Consider the following 18849-nt stretch of genomic DNA (forward strand, 5'->3'; position numbering starts at 1 on the left):
GGCAGCACCAGGGCGCCGGCCCTTTTATAGCCGCCGCGGCCGGGTCCAACCCCTTGTCAGTGAGGGGGTGGGGAGGAGGGCCCCGCCCTCTCCGCCTCCTCCCCTGCGGCCCCCGGCTGACCGGCTCAGCCGCAGTGAGAGGGGCGGGGTAGGGGACCGACGAGGGAAGGGGAATCGACGCTGCGTCAGAGGAGACCCCCGAGTTCGGGGAAGCGGGCAGAGGACTCCCGGAGTGGGCCAGTGAGGACCCCCGGGTATGCGTCGGAAGAGCCTGAGAGTGTGTTCGGAATAAGAAAGGGGACTTGAAACAGGGAGAGGACAAGGAGAAACCTGATGGGAATAGGGGCAGGATGCCCTAGGGATGGAGCAATGGAAGATTGCAGTCATTAGGATGAAGGGATCCCCGTATGAGAGAGGACTCGAGGCTTTCCAAATAGTTAAGAGAGGCCCTCAGGATAGGGGGTGCAGAGACTGTGCAGCCAGCCCCGGAATAGAGGAGGGAGCAAGACAGTCCTGAATGGGAGCATGGACGCTCCATAGAACGGAGACAGGAGACCCCTGACGGGGGGAAGTACAGTGTTCTCCTAACATCTAGAGGACCCACTTGGAGAGCGCTCAGGAAACTCCGCGGCCAGCCCTGGAATAGATGAAGGGGGACCTGGAGTTGGGGAGAATACCAAGACTACCCTCAATGGGGGTATGGGAGACGCTGCAGAGGATGGAGAGAGGGAACCCCGGATGGGTGGGGTTGGGAGGGGGCAAAGCGTTCTATGAAAAGTCGGCAGTGGCCCCCCGAGAGAGGAGACAGGAGACCCTGCTGCCATCCCCAGTAAAGGGGACGGACCCTCAGCGAAGCGGGCAGAGGGTTCCCCGAATAGGCAGGAGGAAGCTGGGCTGAGTTTGAGGGGCAGATAACCCACAGTGGGGGTACCGTAGCGGGGCTTGAGCATGAAATTGAGAGAGCTGGCGCCTGTGTGGGGTGGGGGGAAATGATGGGTGTCACCCGAGCCAGGTTCTGCACACTAGGGTCAGCTAAGCAGTTTGCTAGTCGAATGACCTTGGACGAGCTGTATTCTCCCACCCTTGTTTTTCCATCTGTACAACGAAGAGGTCTTGCCCCAGAGACAAGCTCCAACTTCTGACCCCCGACTGCCCCAGGAAGTTCCACTTTGAGGGGTCTCTGGCTGAATTGGGGATGGGGAACCCACATCTTGCCGTTCTCTCGCCACTATGAAGTCCTCTTTTCTCCCTCCCCCTCCCCATCTTCTCAGCCTCAACTTGTTCTCTGTTCCCCTACCCCCATAACAGACAAGCAGGCGCCTGAGTCGGCATCCCTTCTCGCTTCCAGGGAAGTGATGGGATGCTTTCCAGGTACAAAAGTCCCTCACCCCACTAGGATGTCAGGTAGAAAAAGGGGTCCCCGGGACTTAGGGGGCCCTGCAACGGCTGTGACATTTGGTTCTTTATTGGTTTTGGCTCATGTTTTATGCCTTGGGAGTGGGGGAGGCGCTGCGGCTGGCGCTTCAGCACCGGGGACAGGGCCTGCTCTTTGTTGGGCGTGGGGAGGGGAAAGCGATTAACTTCTGCTTTTACTTTAGGGGAGGGAAGGGAGGCACGGAGTGCTCAGGGGACCCGAGAGCGGAGGCGAGTGATCCAGCAGGGTCACACAGTGAGCCAGGGACCCCTCCTTGGACTTCCTGTCAAGGGTCTAGTTCCCTGTTTTCTGGGCTGTTCTCCTCCTGCATAGGGACCCCTGCGAAAGGACCCCTGGGGATGCCGGGAGCCCTGAGACCCCCTTGAGAGTTTGTAGACTCCTACTTGCACTCTGAATCTCCCCCAGGCGGTTATCTCAACCCCCACTACACCCCCACTTTACCCGAGTTTTCCTGCTCCAGGATTCCCAGGACAGAACAGACAGATCCCCCAGGAAAGACCTCTGCCAGTTCCTTTCTCTTTGCCCTCTGTCTCCTTCCAAGGCCCCTGGTTCTAAGCAGACCCTCAGAGCTGGGAAAGTGATGGCGCTGTCCCTTTAACCATGTTTTACTGGAAGGAGAGTGCGCTGGGAGGAGGGAAGAGGGGGAGGGAGTTTCTGGTTTTGCATGAAGAAGCAGAACATGATGAAGCATTTTTCCCCCATCTAAAGATCCAGTCATGCTCCAGTTTGCAAGGGGCAACGGGCTGGTTGCAGGTGGTTCTGGGAGGATGGAGGTGAGTGGCTGGTCTGAGGTCCCTGAGAAAGGCATGGGGAGGGGGTGTTGGGCAGGACTCCCTTGCTCTCAGATGGCTCCCCATTTATTTGTCATTCTACTTGGAATTTTGCCATTGGAGCCTTGTTCCTCTGGGTCTTTTCGGTCTGCAGAATGCCGATATATTCTCTGGATGTGAGAAGGCTCACAAGCAGCTGATAGCAAAGAGGACTAGGGATTTGGGGTAAAAAGGGGGCTCCAAGAGGGACTGTTTTGAGGCCAGGGGGCTACAACCGTCAGATTGAAGCTGCCTATGTAGTCCAAGAAGCCCCAAGCATGACTCTTGTGGCTGGAAAAAATGGCATGAGGGCTCGAGCCCTGAGGTCAGTTCCCCCAAAGGACCCTTCAGTCTCACCTCCAGAAAGCCATCCCTGGCTACCTTCACCCCCATATTTAGTTAATTGTCCCCTCCTAGTTGTTCCCATGGTTCCCAGGGCTCATCTCTAACGCTGCTTTTACCACTGTGTGTTGTGTGAATGAATCAATGAATGAATAAGTTCCGTCTATTTTCCAGCCAAACTTGTGGTCTAGAGGGGCTGTGAATGGTTCTGCCCTGAGTTCTTGGGGCTTGAATCACTTTCACCTTCCTCCCTGGGATTCTTACCATTTGGAAGTGAGTAGAATAATATATTCATCTATCTATCCGTCCATCCATCCATCTACCCACAGTTCTTGGAGTATATCTTCCCAGAGCCTGGACTTGGCAGTGAGCATTGTGAATCTCCCAAAGGCAAGTAGAGTGTGCTGAGTTTCCCAGACTTCCTGCCCTTGGGCCCTTCTTGTCCCCATGTGTCTCCCGGACAAGGGTCCAGTGGCTCACAGTGAAGGACACACTGAGATTTGGGTCTCGGCCCCTGCTGTCCCTGGGCTTTTCTGGACCCCAAGGCTGGTGCTCTTCAGGAACATACATGCAGGGTGAAGGATAAAGCAGTAAGCGCTTAAACAGCCACCAGCCTTGCTGTTACTCAGTGTTCATTAGGCAGGGATCATTGTCCCTATTTTATAGGCAAGTAGACTGAGGCCCGAGTGAGGAAGTGGGTTGCCTGAGTTGACTCAGTGACACAGCAGAGCCCAGTGTCTCAGCTCATCCAGACCTGAGCTGGCACAGGACACACAGGGTGGAAACTTGTTTCTCTTGCACAGTAGAGGCCAACATGGTCTGAGGGTAGAGGATTGAGAGACCATCAGAGAGGGGATGGGCAGCTTTCTGGGCCTGGGGCTGGGGTCTGGCCTCTGACAGATCACCCATCTGTAAGTCTCTGTGGCCCATAACCCAACACCAGCATAGCCTGCGTGTGAGAACCCGCTTCCCGGCCCGGGTACCCTCTGACACTGTGTCACCTCTGTGGGAGCTACATATGACCACTGTTGGGGATGCAGATGCTAAATTCCTCATTCTCTTTTGCTGCTTGGTTTTTCTCCATAGGACTTGACCTTTTCTGACACGCTACAATGTGTCTTATCTTCTCCACTAAAATAGAACTTCATCGGGACAGGGATTTTTGTTTGTTTTATTCACTGCTGACTTCTCCGGTGCTTGGAATATTGTCTGGCATACGGTGGGTGCATAGCAAGTAGTTTCAGGATGTCTGCGAGGCTCTGCCGGAGAGGCCTGTTATCACCCAGACATGTTAGCACTGGGCATCTGGGCAGTTCCAGGCCCCAGGGAGGCTGCCCACAGGATGACTGGAGAAGGAGGTCTTGAAAGTGTGGCCCCCATCCTGGGGCCTGAAGCCTCCCAGCCCGAGCTGTGTGGTCCCCTTTGCTGAGGCTCAAACGTTGCCGGCTCTGTTGCCTGCAGACTCACCCTGCTCCTGCACTGCCTGTTCCTTTTTATGTTCAGCAATTCCTTTTAGAAAGTGCTGAGCCTTTCTTCCTGTTTCCTTTCCCTGTGAATGTCCATCATGCCCCACATTCTCCGTCTCTCCTCTTGCCCCTCCTTTCTCCACTGCATTCCCTTCCCCCTCTTCCTTCTCCCTCTATTATATCCCTCCCTCTTTCCCCCCAATTTCTCCTCTTTATTCCTTTCCTTTTCCTTTTTCTTCCTCTCCCTCGTTTTTTCTCCTGTCCCTCCTTAGAGATGCTCTCTTTTTGCTGCGTTTGAATCTGATTTATAATAAAAGGGCGGCAGTCTCCCCACGCCTACTCCCTTTAGGACACAGACAACAAAAAACTAAACTGTGTGCAGTTTTGCATAAGCGTCCGCCTCCTGGCTTCCACCCACAGCCTTAACCCCCAGGGACCAGCCACCGCTGACGCAGGCCTGCAGCAGGTGCCTGCCCGCCTGCCCATCTGCCACCCTGGGAGTGCACCAGGTGGGAAGCTGGATTCTACCCAAAGGCCAGGAACTGGAGGATGGGGTCACAGGTCCGCCCTATCTCCCCTGCTCTAGTTCCTGCTGTGGGAGACTATGGATGAATGATTCTTGGGCTGTGGTTCCCAAGATGGAGAGTGAGATGGTTCATTGGACTTTCATCTAGTAACTGAGTGGGGCTTGCCAAGTTACAAGTGCCCCAGGGCTGTCATTACTCTTCTTACCTAGAGCAAGAGGCTAAGTAGCAATGGGAATAAAGGCTGTCATCTCAGGAAAGAAGGAGATGCCTGGCTTCTCTTATTCTTGCAATCCTATGAAATAGATACCATTACTATCCCCGTGTCATGGTTTGAGAAATGAAGACTCAGAGAGGCTGGTCATGGTAGCTGATGCCTGTAATCCCAGCACTTTGGAAGGCCAAGGTGAGAGGATCACTTGACCCCAGGAGCTTGAGACCAGCTTGGGCAACATAGCAAGACTCTATTTCAATTAATAATAATAAATAAATAAGTTTTTAAGAAAATGATGGCTCAGATTGAATAACTTGCCCCAGGTTATATATCTGAAAAGTGGTGGAGCTGGGATTTGAACTCAGGTCTTATGGGCTCTGCAGCAGGAATACTGAACTACAAGACTGTACATCTCGCATTCAAGGCAGGCCCACCTGGACCCAGCACTTTCCTGATTCCGTCACAGCTGGCGAGGGGCTTTGCTCTTTGGGTTTCTTCTGGTGCCTTGGTGGAAGCAAGGAGGATTGAAAATGGGCTCAATCAAAACTTGTTTCTTTTCCCCCAGGTTTTTTTTTTTTTTTGAGACGGAGTCTCACTCTGTCGCCCAAGCTGGAGTGCTGTGGCCAGATCTCAGCTCACTGCAAGCTCCGCCTCCCGGGTTTAGCCATTCTCCTGCCTCAGCCTCCCGAGTAGCTGGCACTACAGGCTCCCGCCACTTCGCCCGGCTAGTGTTTTGTATTTTTTAGTAGAGACGGGGTTTCACCGTCTTAGCCAGGATGGTCTCGATCTCCTGACCTCGTGATCCGCCCGTCTCGGCCTCCCAGAGTGCTGGGATTACAGGCTTGAGCCACCGTGCCCGGCCTTCCCCCAGGTTTTTATATTCTCTGAGTTGTCTTGAGGCAAGGAGGTTTCCCAGGCAGCATAGTCAGTAAGTTAAAACGATGACCAGCTCAGCTTTCTGGATGATCCTGATTGAGGAGATAGATGAGTAGAAAGAAGCCATGGGACAGTGATTGGTGTTCACAGTGTAAATCTTTTTTTTTTTTTAGTCTTGCTCTGTCACCCAGGCTGGAGTGCAGTGGCGCAATCTCAGCTCACTGCAACCTCCGCCTTCCAGGTTCAAGTGATTCTCGTGCCTCAGCCTCCTGAGTAGCTGGAATTACAGGCATGCACCACATGCCTGGCTAATTTTTGCATTTTTAGTAGAGATGGGGTTTTGCCATCTTGGCCAGCCTGGTCTGGTCTTGAACTCCTGACCTTAAGTGATCCACTCGCCTCAGCCTCCCAAAGTGCTTGGATTACTAATGTGAGCTACTGCACCTGGGTTCACAGTGTAAATCTTGAGTGATGGAGAAAACAGCTTTGTCATCCTTTACATGGTGGGCACCTGCCTGCTGTGCTTCACGTACATACGTGGCGTCTGCAACAACTCTGTCAGCTGTGCAAGGTCACTGTCCTCTACAGAGTAGAACATCAACACTGAGAAGGAACGTGACCTGCCAAGGCCACAGACCAAGGTGGTGGAGGGGCTGTGGGTCACATCTAGGCTTTGTCCAGGACCCTTGCACCTCCCAGTATCCATATTGGCTCTCAGGAAAACAATAAAAAAAGGTTTCAGTGCTGTTTCATCTCTTTATTCTGGGGGAGAAGGAGGAGAGGGCCCATAGTATATTTTAGAGAAAGATTCATCCCAGAGTTTAAATTGGGATGTTGGGGGCCAAGCGCGGTGGCTCACGCCTGTAATCCCAGCACTTTGGGAGGCCAAGGCAGGCGGATCACCTGAGGTCAGGAGTTCAAGACACCTGGACGACATAGTGAAACCCCGTCTCTACTAAAACTACAAAAGTTAGCCGGGTGTGGTGGTGTGTGCCTGTAATCCCAGCTACTTGGGAGGCTGAGGCAGGAGAATCGCTTGAACCCAGGAGGCGGAGGTTGCAGTGAGCTGAGATCGTGCCATTGCACTCCAGCCTGGATGACAGAGCAAGACTCTGTCTTGGAAAAACAAACAAACAAACAAAAATGGATTTTGGGACTTGAGGAAGAATTAACAGTTGGATAAAAGTTCATTCCTGATGGCCAATGTTGGCATTACTGAGCCCTAAAAGAGGCGCCCCCGCAGGCTGGGCACAGTGGCTCTCGCCTATAATCCCAGCACATTGGGAGGCCAAGGTGGGAGGATCGCTTGAGCCCAGGAGTTTAAGACCAGCGTGGGCAACAAAGTGAGACCCTGTTTCTATAAAACAATTTGAAAATTAGCTGGATGTGGTTGTGTGCATCTGTAGATCCAGCTCCCTGCGAGGTTGAGCTGGAAGGATCATTGAGCCCAGGAGTTCAAGGCTTCTGTGAACTATAATTGTGCCATTGCACTCCAGTCTAGGTGACAGAGTGAGACCCTGTCTCTTAAAAAAAAGAAGAAAAAGAAGCCCCTGCAAATGGGCACAGCCGCAGGCTTGGTGGACATGAAGCTTGCCCTGCCCACGGGCAGCTGCACCCTGGCTTCTCTCTCTGCAGTCAGCTGTGTGGGGACATGGAGGACTCGGGGGCAGCCTGGCATTGCCAAAGACAACAGATGCCAGCATGAGAGAGACATGCCAAGAAAGTTTCTGAAACCTCTGCCTCAGCCCCGAGCCAGGCACTCCCTGTGCATGGAAAACTGCAGGGACCCAGAGTGGACCTGAACTCAGGGACCTGGCCACACACAGCCGGGAAAGCTCTGCTGGGCACCTGAACTACCTTCTGGCATCTGGGGAGGTTAGTGGCGGAGGAAAGAGGAAGCAGAGCTTGAAGTCTTTGCTCTCTGTTAGTGGGAGTTAGTGGAGAAAATGTACTTTCTATTAAACGTTTTGCTTCTGTGGTGGTCACCACAGAATTTCATTGCAAATTCCTGGGCTCGTCCAGATTATCCAAGTCAGAATCTCTTACAGAAGAGCCTGGGGATGTGCATTCTGAGCCAGTGTCCCTAGAGCAGGAGAACTGACTCTGGATCTGGCGTCGGCGAACTTTCCAGGCTCATGTTCGAGCTCCTGCGGAGTCTTTCACACAGACTTTTACAAACATCATCTCATGTAGGCTCCACAACTCTATTTAGTATTTTGAGGTGGAGTCTCACTGGAGTAGAGTGGCGAGATCTCAGCTCACTGCAACCTCTGCCTCCCAGGTTCAAGAGATTCTCCTGCCTCAGCTTTCTGAGTAGCTGGGACTACAGGCACGTGCCACCATGCCCAGCTAATTTTTTTTTTTTTTGTATTTTTAGTAGAGACAGGGTTTCACCATGTTAACCAGGAATGTCTCGATCTCCTGACCCCGTGATCCGCCCGCCTCGGCCTCCCAATGTGCTGGGATTACAGGTGTGAGCCACCATGCGCAGCCCTAGGCTCCGCAACTCTAAGAAGCTTTGACGAGTAAACAGGCCTGAAGAGTTGAAATCATTTGCCAAGCACAGAACCAGGATTCAAAACTTTGCAGTCTGGCTCTAGAATGCCACCCTGTCCCACCTCAAGACTGGCCCTCTGCTGGGAATGCCTTTCTCCCTCATCCTTCATGTCCTTTTCTCTGTGGAGCCGTGTGCCCTGCCCATAAGTGCCTGTCCTGGGATCCAGGGGATGACATGTACTGGAGTCCCTGGTGCTCATGCCTTCTTACCCCTCCTAGACCATGAGCTGAGGGGACAGAGAGTGGCTCTTGCACCTGGGTGGCTCAGGATGTGTACAGTGGGTGAACAAATGGAGGGACATTTGAGGCCCAGACAGAAGGACACAGAATGTTCCCTGGTGGCAGCTTAGGAGGGGGCAGGGCTGGACAGAGGGGGCAGTTGTGTCCTTCCCTACCTTAACCTCTTCTGTCTGGGCCCATCTCCATGCAATTATTCATTCTGCAACATTCTCTTGCACCCTGGCTTTCTCTCTGAAATCCGTTCTCCACCCCAGTATTCACTCCCCGACTCTTCAGGTCACTCCTCTTAATCCTCGAGACATTCCAGGTTACCCGCTCCCTCAGGAGCTTTGCTAACCCCAAGGTTGTGATAACTGCTTCCTTTAGGCTCCCACAGTTGCTCGTTCTAATCCCAACACGGTATTTGAAGGGCTATCTATTTCTCTCCTAACTGGACTGGTAGGAGCTTTATAAGGGCAAGAGCCATCTCTTATTTAATGTTGTATTCCTAGGGCATGGTACCAGATTATTAGTAAAACTTGTTGAATGAATAAATGCCATTCAGCGGTGACTTCCCATAGATGTTGCTCCATGTTATTCATGTCATTATAATCTATCTTGGGCTGCATTTCACAAGCCAGCGTTGAAGAAAGCTGGGCTCAGAGGGCCTTAGAGACCATCAGAGGTACAGATGATGAAACTGAAACCCAAGAGGTCAGTGGCAGGCCTGACTCTCACTGCCTCGCCTCTGGTTCTGCAGCTGGAGGTCCGTGAGGACGAGAACCGGGACTTGGATGTTATTTTCTGGCTTGGCAGGGTGTTTTGCCCGTGATCACAGTCATTGCCCTTTATTAGGTGCTTATAAGGTGCCAGGCCCTTTGTGTTTTTCCACGTTTGCATATCCATGGGGAAGGAACGTGCAATTATCCCCATTTACAGATCAACAAACAGGTGTAGGGAGGTTAATAATTTGATTATTTATCAGTGTCTTCTGGTTCCTTTCACAAATTTATCTGGGTCCTACTGTAGCTTCACAAGATTTGTCATCAAACCGACTTTTGGTGGCACAGTGGCTCACACCTGTAATCCCAGCACTTTGGGAGGCCAAGAGAGAGGATCGCTTGAGCCCAAGAGCTTGAGACCAGCCCAGGCAACACAGAGAAACATTTCTACAAAAAAAAAAAAAAAAAAAAAAAAAATTAACCCGGTGTAGTGGTGTGCCTGTGGCCCCAGCTACTCAGGAGACTGAGGTGGGAGGATCGCTTAATCCCGGGAAGGCGGAGGTTGCAGTGAGCCGAGATCACGCCAGTGCACTCCAGCCTCGGCAACAGAGAGAGACCCTGTCACAAACACACACACACTTTCCAGAGGGGGAAACCGAGGCTCTGGGACTAGAGAACCGGTTTCTCTGCCTGGGCATACTAGGCTGGCTCTGCACTTGATAGAATCGCGCCAGCAACAGCGCCCCCTGCAGGCGGCGGCGGGCACGCCTGCGTCACAGCCATCCCCGCCCTTCCGCAGTGGGAACGCCCGAATGCTTCATCCGGTCTCCGAAAATTGACGAGCGCTCCTCCAAAGGCCCTGGCTCAGGGAAGCGGGGTGCGCCGCCTTCAGCCCCGCCTTGGTCGCCGTGGCGTCGCATCATTGGCATCCCCAGGGGCTGCTGGAAGGTACCCGTGGCCTTGGCCGCCGTGGCTTCCCTCATCGTAACAGCCCGGGGGCAGCGGTGCTCAAAGAACTCAAGGGGTGGGGCTCAGGTAGGGGCATGGCAGGTACTCTTCCTAGGGGCGGGATCCTGGGAAAGGGGATCGTCCCAGAAGGACCCAGCCACAAGCAAGGACACCGGTGCATCAAGTCCTGGCGCCTGTGTGTCCGTGGGCAGCGCCCTTCTCCTCCTCCCCAGACATTGGTCCTGGCACCTGTGTGTCCGTGGGCAGCAGCCTCTTCCTCCTCCCCAGACCTCAATTTCTGCGCGAGTAAAATGGGGACTCTTCCAAGACACTTACATGAATGCAAAAAATCGGGATTTCGTCCAGCATGCTCAGAATTCTCGCCCCTACACAGGCACCTGAGAAATCAGAGCTAGGTCAGGCGAGCCGGTGTGGATGTACTGGGAGCTCCTTCCCTTGCTGTGTCAGCACCCTTGAGACTGGAGAGCCCTGGAGGTTGGGGACCGGTCACTTCCTGGTGGACCAGACTCCCTGCAGTCTGGGATGGTGACAGACATGAGACATGGCTGTGGAAGTAACTGGTAACAGTAGTAGCCCACATTTATTGAGCACTGACTATGTGCCTGGCTTTGTGTGAAGGCCAGTCACATGCATTATTTCCCCTCCCACAGCCCTGTCTGGTAGGTACTGTTATTCTGTCCCCAATTTACTGATGAGGCATTTGAGGCCCAGAGTTGCTGGGCAGTAACCAATCCAAAGTCACCCTGCTGACAAGTGGCTGAAGCAGTAGTCCCCAGTCTTATCCACTATACTGTATGGAGAAAGGTCTGACCTGGAAGGCAGAATGGCAGAGGGGGAAATGACAAGGCTCTAGCAGTATTAATAATAGATACCATGCACTGAGTACCCACTAAGTGCTGGGTGCTGGCCCAAGGGCATTTCATGTATCGTTTCTCCTCCTGACAGTGAACCCTATACTGTAGATTTTATTTCCATTTCAAAGGTGAAGCTCGGAGAAGTCACTTTATATGCCTTAGGACACATATAGTAAAAACTAACTTTGGGATTCATGGATGGTGCGTTCTGCCTGCCTGTATGTCACTCTTAGGCATATTCCGCTTCTCTCTGGGTCAAGCTTTCTCCTGCTGTGAAATGAGAGGCTTGGACTGGGAGACTTGGAATGTTCCTTCCCGAGCCGATGTTCTTTGATTTTAGGGAGTTTTGACATGAATGTCAGGAGAACTGGCTTTGAGGATTACATTTGTTCCTAATTAACTATAATTTAGGCACACTTTAGCCAAGTTCCCTGCATCTCTGGGCTTCAGTTTTCCCATTAGTAAAAGGTAGAGACCAGACCAGGCATGGTGGCTCATGCCTATAATCCCAGAACTTTGGGAGGTGGAGGAGGGAGGATTGCTTGAAGCCAGGAGTTTGAGTCCAGCCTGGGCAACAAAGCAAGACCCTGTCTCTACAATAAAAAATTTAAAAAGTTCAAATTAGCCTAGTGCAGTGGCTCACGCTTGTAGTCCCAGCTACTTGGGGAGCTGAGGTGGGAGAATCACTTAAGCCCAGGAGTTTGAGGCTGCAGTGAGCTATAATCATGCTACTGTGCTCCAGCCTGGGCGACAAAGCGAGGCCCCATCTCTAAAAAGAAAATGGGCTAGGCACAGTGACTCACACCTGTAATCCTAACACTTTGGGTGGCTGAGGTGGGAGGATCACTTGATCCCAGGAGCTTGAGGCCAGTCTGGGCAACATGGCAAAACCCTGTCTCTACAAAAAATACAAAAAACTGGCTAGGCATGATGACATGTACCTATGGTCCCAGCTATCTGGGAGGTGGAGGCAGAAGGATCACCTGAGCCCAGGAGGTTGAGACTGCAGTGATCTGTGATCACGCCACAGCCTTGGCAACAGAGTGAGACCCTGTCTCAAAAAAAAAAAAAAAAAAAAAAATTACAGAGACTAGACATTTCCAATCATCAGAGTGCCTTCTGGCTTGAATGTTTTATGACTGCAGATGAAGAGACAACCCGAGGGTCAGCAAACTGCATCCTCTGAGAAAGTCTAATGAACATAAATCTTCTACCTTACTCAGAACGTCCCTGGCACAAGTTTCCAAGGATAGACCCCCTGCATGGGTGAAGGGGAGCAGCTGCCTTTGAGCAATCAGCAGTAACTGCTTGGGGAGGCTTACTCCCCTAATAGTTCAGACGTCACCTCCGAGGTGAGACAGACCCACAGCTGAACGCCAACACTTCCAATTCTCAGTAAGGCATCTCAGGCAAGTGACCTTTCCTTTCTGTATCTCAGTTTCCCCTGTATAAGATGGGATGCTGGCTGGGCATGGTGGCTCACACCTGTAATCTCAGCACTTTGGGAGGCCGAGGCGGGCAGATCACCTGAGGTCAGGAGTTAAAGACCAGCCTGGCCAACATGGTAAAACCCTATGTCTACTAAAAATACAAAAATTAGCTGGGCGTGGTGGTAGGCACCTATAGTCCCAGCTACTCAGGAGGCTAAGGCAGGAGAATCGCTTGAACCCGGGAGGCAGAGGTTGCAGTGAGCCGAGATTGCTCCACTGCACTCCAGCCTGGGCGACAGAGCAAGACTCCCTCTCAAAACGAAAACAAACAAAAGGATGCTAATGGTACCAGCTTCATCTGGGATTCAGTGAGAAAACATGAGGTGGGGGAGGGGGAAACTAATACCATTTTTTTGGCCTTGAAAATTCTCGGTAAACACAACTTTTACTAGTTGTGTCTGCAGCAGCAGTCTGGGCACTGGGGGAGTTCCTAGGCCTTGGACCCCGCCCATCCTCTATGCCCTAAGATGGTTTTAGGGGAGGAGAGGTAGGATCCTGCTGAGTCAGCAGAGGATCCAGAGTTAGGACTCAGGCAGCCCCCACCCCTGAGGCTGCCAGCACCAGCTGCTGGCCTAAAGTGGTATTAATGGGCATTCTAGCATGTCCCTAGCTGGCAGCAGCTCCTGGGGAGGAGCAGCAGCCGCTGAGAATAGGGGAGGCGGAGGAATGGTGTTGGGACTCCTGCAGGGTGTGCCGGGGACTATGGCTAAGCGCATCCTCACGGTTCCAGATGAGTTAACTGAAGTGTGTGCCGTGCTTTGGACTTTTATAAGTGCATTTGCATGAGTCGTGTCCTCAGGACAGGGTTGAGTGGCATGGCACAGGGTTCTTAACGTGCAGTACAGGGATTTGACTCCTGCGGACCTGTACAAGGGATCAGGAATCCCCCACACTGTGCAGGATTGTGTGGGTGATTCTCCAGAGGCATAAGACCCCAAAATGTCGAAAGAGTTCTTGATTTAGGAGTCAGAAGACCTGCTCACTAGACCCCATCCCCATTTCTCCCTTCTACCCTTCTTTTCTTTCTTTCTTTCCTTTCCCTTTCCCATTCCTTTCCCTTTTTTGTTTTAGAGACAAAGACTTGCTGTGTCGCCCAGGCTGGAGTGCAGTGGTACAATCTCAGCTCACTGCAGCCTTGACCTCCTGGGCTCAAGCCATCCACCCACTTCATCCTCAGCCTCCCGAGTAGCTGGGACTACAGGTGCACACCACTATGCCTGGCTAATTTTGTTATTTTATACATATATATATTTTTTTTTAATTTTTTTTTTTTTTTTTTGTGGAGACACCCCATCTCACCATGTTGCCTGACTGGTCTCGAACTCCCAGGCTCACGCAGTTCTCCTACCTTGGTCTCTCAAAGTGCTGAGATTACAGGTGTGAGCCACTGCACCTGGCCCTTCCCTCCTTCTGTCTCATCCATTCAGCAGACATTTCCTAAGATGTGTTTCAGGCTCCACCCTCCATTGGGAATACAGCCATGAAGAAGACAGGCTCCCAGCGCCCTAGCAAGTTTGGGGCCAATTTTGTAAGAACTGATAGAGGCAGCAAGTCCAGGGGTTGTGAGAGCTTCAGACTGGGGCTCCTGACCCAGCATGTGGCAGAGGGCAAGTTGGGAGTCAGCAGGGGAGTCCTGGCTCCGTGCCTGTGGCCTTGGGTAGGCCACTAGCCTTGCTGAGCCTCAGTTTAACCCCCTGTCCCTGATAGGACCACTTCACAGGATGGGGTGAGTGTGGAGGAGATGAGGTCCTGGTGGAGCCTCCTCCTCCAGAGAGGGCTGATAGGTTCTGGAGAAGGGGAAGGGGCCTGGGCCCCTACTAGCTGGCTGGGGGCCCCAAGCAAGCTACATAACCTCCCTGAGCCTCAGTTTTCTCATCTGTGAAATGGGGGGGGATTTTCCAGGCCTTGGCCACCTCTTTGGACACTGTGCTGCTCAGATCGGACCATGGGCTTTGCTCAGGTGTAGAGAAGGGTGGTGGGGGGATTGGATGTTCTCTCCGTCTGCACCCAGCGGGGCTGACTTCACATATCCGCTCATTGTTGAGTACCAAGTGTGGTTTGTGTGCAAGGCACCATGCAGGGGATAGAGGAGGGACCGCAAGGGCCTGTGCCGCAGCCCGCCTGGAGTTCAGAGCCCTGGACAAGGGACACGCAAGGGTTTGCCAGGGCTGATTGGAGCAAAAATAACCCCTCGCTGTGAAGGCCATCACTTCATCACTCTGGCCCTTGGTTACCTCATCTGTAAAAAGGGGAATAAATGGTACCTCCCTGCTAGGGTCGTGCTGAGCCTCACAGTGGCTGGCATAGTGTCTACACTAAATACACAGGAACCATTGTCGTCACTACTGCTGTCATTAATATGATCATCAGCCATCAGGTGCCTTTTGTCCCCTCCCCTGACTAACCTGTCACACGGTGAATTATGTCAGGGCCAGCTCTCCTGTCCCTGTCCCTGCCCCAGAGCATTAACCACCTCCCGAGGTGGAGCCTGGATGCTCCCTTTTCAGACCCAGTCCATGCACCCAAAGAAGCTCTTGGCTCCTCAGTGAGGCTCGGGGCCCCTTTCCCTACCCCCGTTTCTTCAGGCCCAGCTGCAGAAGGCATGACCCTCTGGCCAGCCCGAGACTGAAGCCTCCCTCCTGTCCCGTCCTCTCCTTCCACCCGGCTGCAGGGTAAGGTCAACAGGCCACATCCAGCCAGCCTTTCTGGGCATTCTGCTCTCACTGCAGCTAGAGCCAGTTGAGCCCGACTCAGCATCTCCTCCCACATTCCTCCCCCTGCAGGCTGCAGCAGGGCTGGGGACACAGCCTGGGCCTCCACAGCCTCTGCAGCAACCCTGTCACTGTGGTGGGCGAAGGGCCCAGATCGGGGGCAGGCATCCCTGCTGGATGCTAGTCCCTGCTCCTGACCAGCAGCCGCAGTGCCTGATTTATGGCTCCCTTTGGGCTCGCTCCAGCAAAACTGCTTGCAAACCACTCCTGGCCTATTCTTTTCTGGGTCCTGGTTTGCAGTCAGGTTGTCTCACGCCACAGCCTGCAGCCCCACCCCACCACACCCCCAGTCCCCAACCACCGGGTGCCTGGCACATCAGGGCAGGTTATGCCTTAAGAAGAAGGACAAAGTTCCATCCCAGCCCTGCCATGGGTGGACTGGGTGGCCTAAAATGGCTTATGGAACCTCTCTGGGCCTCAGGTTTCCTGTTTGCACACTGAATGATCTTGAAGGTATCCTCACTGATATCCATGCTTCTGAGTTTCCTTCACATTGCCCCACCACCTCCCAAGTCTTTTGCCTTGGAACTGAGTTTTTTTTTTTTTTTTTTTGAGATGGCATCTCACTTTGTCTGTAGGCTGGAGTGCAGTAGCGCAATCTTTGCTCACTGCAACCTCTGCCTCCCGGATTCAAGAGATTGTCCTGCCTCAGCCTCCCAAGTAGCTGGGATTACAGGCGTGCACCACCATGCCTGGCTGATTTTTGTATTTTTAGTAGAGAGGGGGTTTCGCCATGTTGGCCAGGCTGGTCTTGAACTCCTCACCTCAAGTAATCTGCCCACCTCAGCCTCCCAAAGTGCTGGGATTACAGGCGTGAATCACCGGTCTGGCCTGGAACTGGGTCTTCCATGTGTCCAAATGGAGACCCCAGCAACCAGGCCAGGCAAGCAAGAAAGAACTAGGCCTGGGTGGTGATGGTTGCTGGAGATACCCATCTTTGGAGCCCCACAGCCCTGAGCAGGACCCCTGGCTTTTTCTAGGCCAGTCCCTTGCCTCCCTGAGCTGCATCCATAAAATAGGGAGTGTCAGACCTGATTTATTGCAGGCGGATCCCTGTGCTAGACACAGCTTGAGCAGGTGACAGTAAATGCGGGTCTCTTTTCCCAGCATCCTCAAGCCTGCTTCCCAGGGGCTACCAAGTCCAGGCCACTGCAGACAGTGGGAGCATGGCCGTGGGTGGGCATTTTGTGACCAACGTGGGGGTGGGGGTGATGGTCATCACTGTGCCTCCAGGTCATCTGTCTGATCCGTGAGCAGGAAGCGGGGAGGGCCCCAACACTGGGTGTTTGCAAGGAGGGTGTGGAACTGTCGAGAGCTTGGTGGCCTATTTGCTCATGTGTTCATCCATTCAGACATACTTAGTCAGCATCTTCTTCTTCTTTTGTTTTTTTTTTTTTTTTTTGAGATGGAGTTTCACTCTTGTCACCCAGGCTGGATCTCAGCTCACTGTAACCTCTGCCTCCTGGATTCAAGCGATTCTCCTGCCTCAGCCTCCCCAGTAGCTGGGATTACAGGCATGTGCCACCATGCCCTGCTAATTTTGTATTTTTAGTAGAGATGGGGTTTCACCCTGTTGGCCAGGCTGGTCTTGAACTCCTGACCTTAGGTGAACCACCTACCTCGGCCTCCAAAAGTACTGGGATTATAGGCGTGAGCCACCGCACCTAGCCTAGCCAGCATCTTCCTGATGGCCACTCTGCACCTGGGTCTGCAGAGGACAGTTCTAAGCACCTTACATGCATTAACTTGCTTTTATCCTCAGGACAACCCTATAGGGTAAGCAGTAGTCACATCATTTTTGCTCAAGGTCACACAGCTGATAAATGGTAGAATCAAGGGTCTGAAGCCGGGCCATCCTGTCAAGTCCACGGCAAACGCCTTTCGTCAGCTTCGCACTGCTCTCAGCACCAGCCTGCTTCCTGCTCCATCTGGAAGCACCATTGCATCCCCGCTCTGGCCTTCACCCTTACTGCTCACCGCACCCCCGTTTCCTGACTCCCTTCCTCCTCTGACTAAACAACAAACTGATAGTCAGCCTGCAAGACTCAGCTGTATGGCTGAGCGCAATGGCTCATATCTGTAATCCCAGCATTTTAGGAGCCCGAGGTGGGAGGATCACTTGAGGTCAGGGGTTCAAGACCAGCCCGGGCAACATGATTGAAACCCTGTCTCTACAAAAAATACGATAATTAGCCGGGTGTGGTGGTGAGCGTCTATAGCCCCAGCTATTCAGGAGGGTGAGGCAGGAGGATCACTTGAGCCTGGGAGGTCAGGCTGTAGTGAGCTGAGATTGCACCAGTGTACTCCAGCCTGGGCAGCCACAGTGAAACCCTGTCTTGAAAAATAAAAAATTAAAAAGACTCAGCTGTGGCATCACCTCCTCCAGGAAGCCTTCCTTGATGCCCTTCCTGTCCCAGGCTGGGTTAGGCTCCTCCACTGGCCTCTCTCAGTTTCCCCTGTCCAGCACTCATCCCTCTTGTTGCAAGCATCTGTTCATGTGTTTACCTCCTCTACCAGACCGTGAGCCCCTCGTCCTCACCTTGACACCCACTGTGCCTGGCACCATTTGTGGTACAGAGGAGAGCACTGGGGAATTTTGAAGGGCCAATTTTTTTTTTTTTTTTTTCTTTTTGAGATGGAGTTTCGCCCTTGTTGCTCAGGCTAGAGTGCAATGGCACAGTCTCAGCTCACCACAACCTCCGCCTCCCAGGTTCAAGCGATTCTCCCACCTCAGCCTTCCAAGTAGCTGGGATTATAGGCATGCGCCACCACAACCAGCTATGTTTGGTCAGGCTGGTCTCAAACTCCCGACCTCAAGTGATCCACCCGCCTCAGCCTCCTAAAGTGCTAGGATTACAGGCATGAGCCACAGTGCCCGGTCTTTTTTCTTTTCTTTTCTTTTTTTTAAACAGAGTCTTGCTCTGTTGCCCAGGCTGGAGTGGCATGATCTTGGCTCACTGCAACCTCTGCCTCCTGAGTTCAAGCAGTCCCCCCACCTCAGCCTCCTGAGTAGTTGGGATCATAGATATGTGCCAGCATGCCCAGCTAATTTTTTATATTTTTAGTAGAGACAGTGTTTTGCCATGTTGGCCAGGCTGGTCTCAAACTCCTGGCCTCAAGTGATCTGTCTGCCTCAGCCTCCCAAAGTGCTAGGATTATAGGTATGAGCCACCATGCCTGGCCAGATGACCAAATCTTGATCGTTCATAACCTTGTGAATAGTTGACAAGTTCTAGCATCTCTGTTTCACAGAGGAGGAAACTGAGGCACAGAGAGGTGACATGATCTTCGCAACTCACAGAGCTAGTGGTGACAGAGCTGGCATTTGTTGGAATGGTCTCCATTTCAGAACAAGATCCTAAAGGGTTTACCAAACCAGGGCTTAAATTTTTTGAATTATTTATTAATGGTTCAAAAGTCTGAAGGTGCAAAGGGTAGACAGTGAAAAATCTCCCTTCTCTTCTGTCCCCAGCCACCCAAATCCTCCTAGGGAAGCAGCTGGGGTGATCTGATCCTCAGGTGACTTTCTCAGCAGTGTGTGTGTTCCCAGATAAACCCAGCGTGTGTTACTCAGAACCAGCTTTAAACCCAGGCCTGTGGGA

General features: G+C 52.6%; 1 long non-coding RNA gene across 1 annotated transcript in view; it reads left to right on the forward strand.

The window, feature by feature from the left end:
• Positions 1 to 2091: 2091 nt before the first annotated feature.
• Positions 2092 to 18849, forward strand: part of LOC135965455 (uncharacterized) — a 42579-nt gene continuing 25821 nt past the window's right edge. Inside the window, exon 1 of the long non-coding RNA XR_012418874.1 lies at positions 2092 to 2208. This is a non-coding gene — a long non-coding RNA (uncharacterized lncRNA). The remainder of the gene's footprint in view (positions 2209 to 18849) is intronic.

This window comes from Macaca fascicularis, chromosome 10, assembly GCF_037993035.2.
Source record: "Macaca fascicularis isolate 582-1 chromosome 10, T2T-MFA8v1.1".
Taxonomy (NCBI): domain Eukaryota; kingdom Metazoa; phylum Chordata; class Mammalia; order Primates; family Cercopithecidae; genus Macaca; species Macaca fascicularis.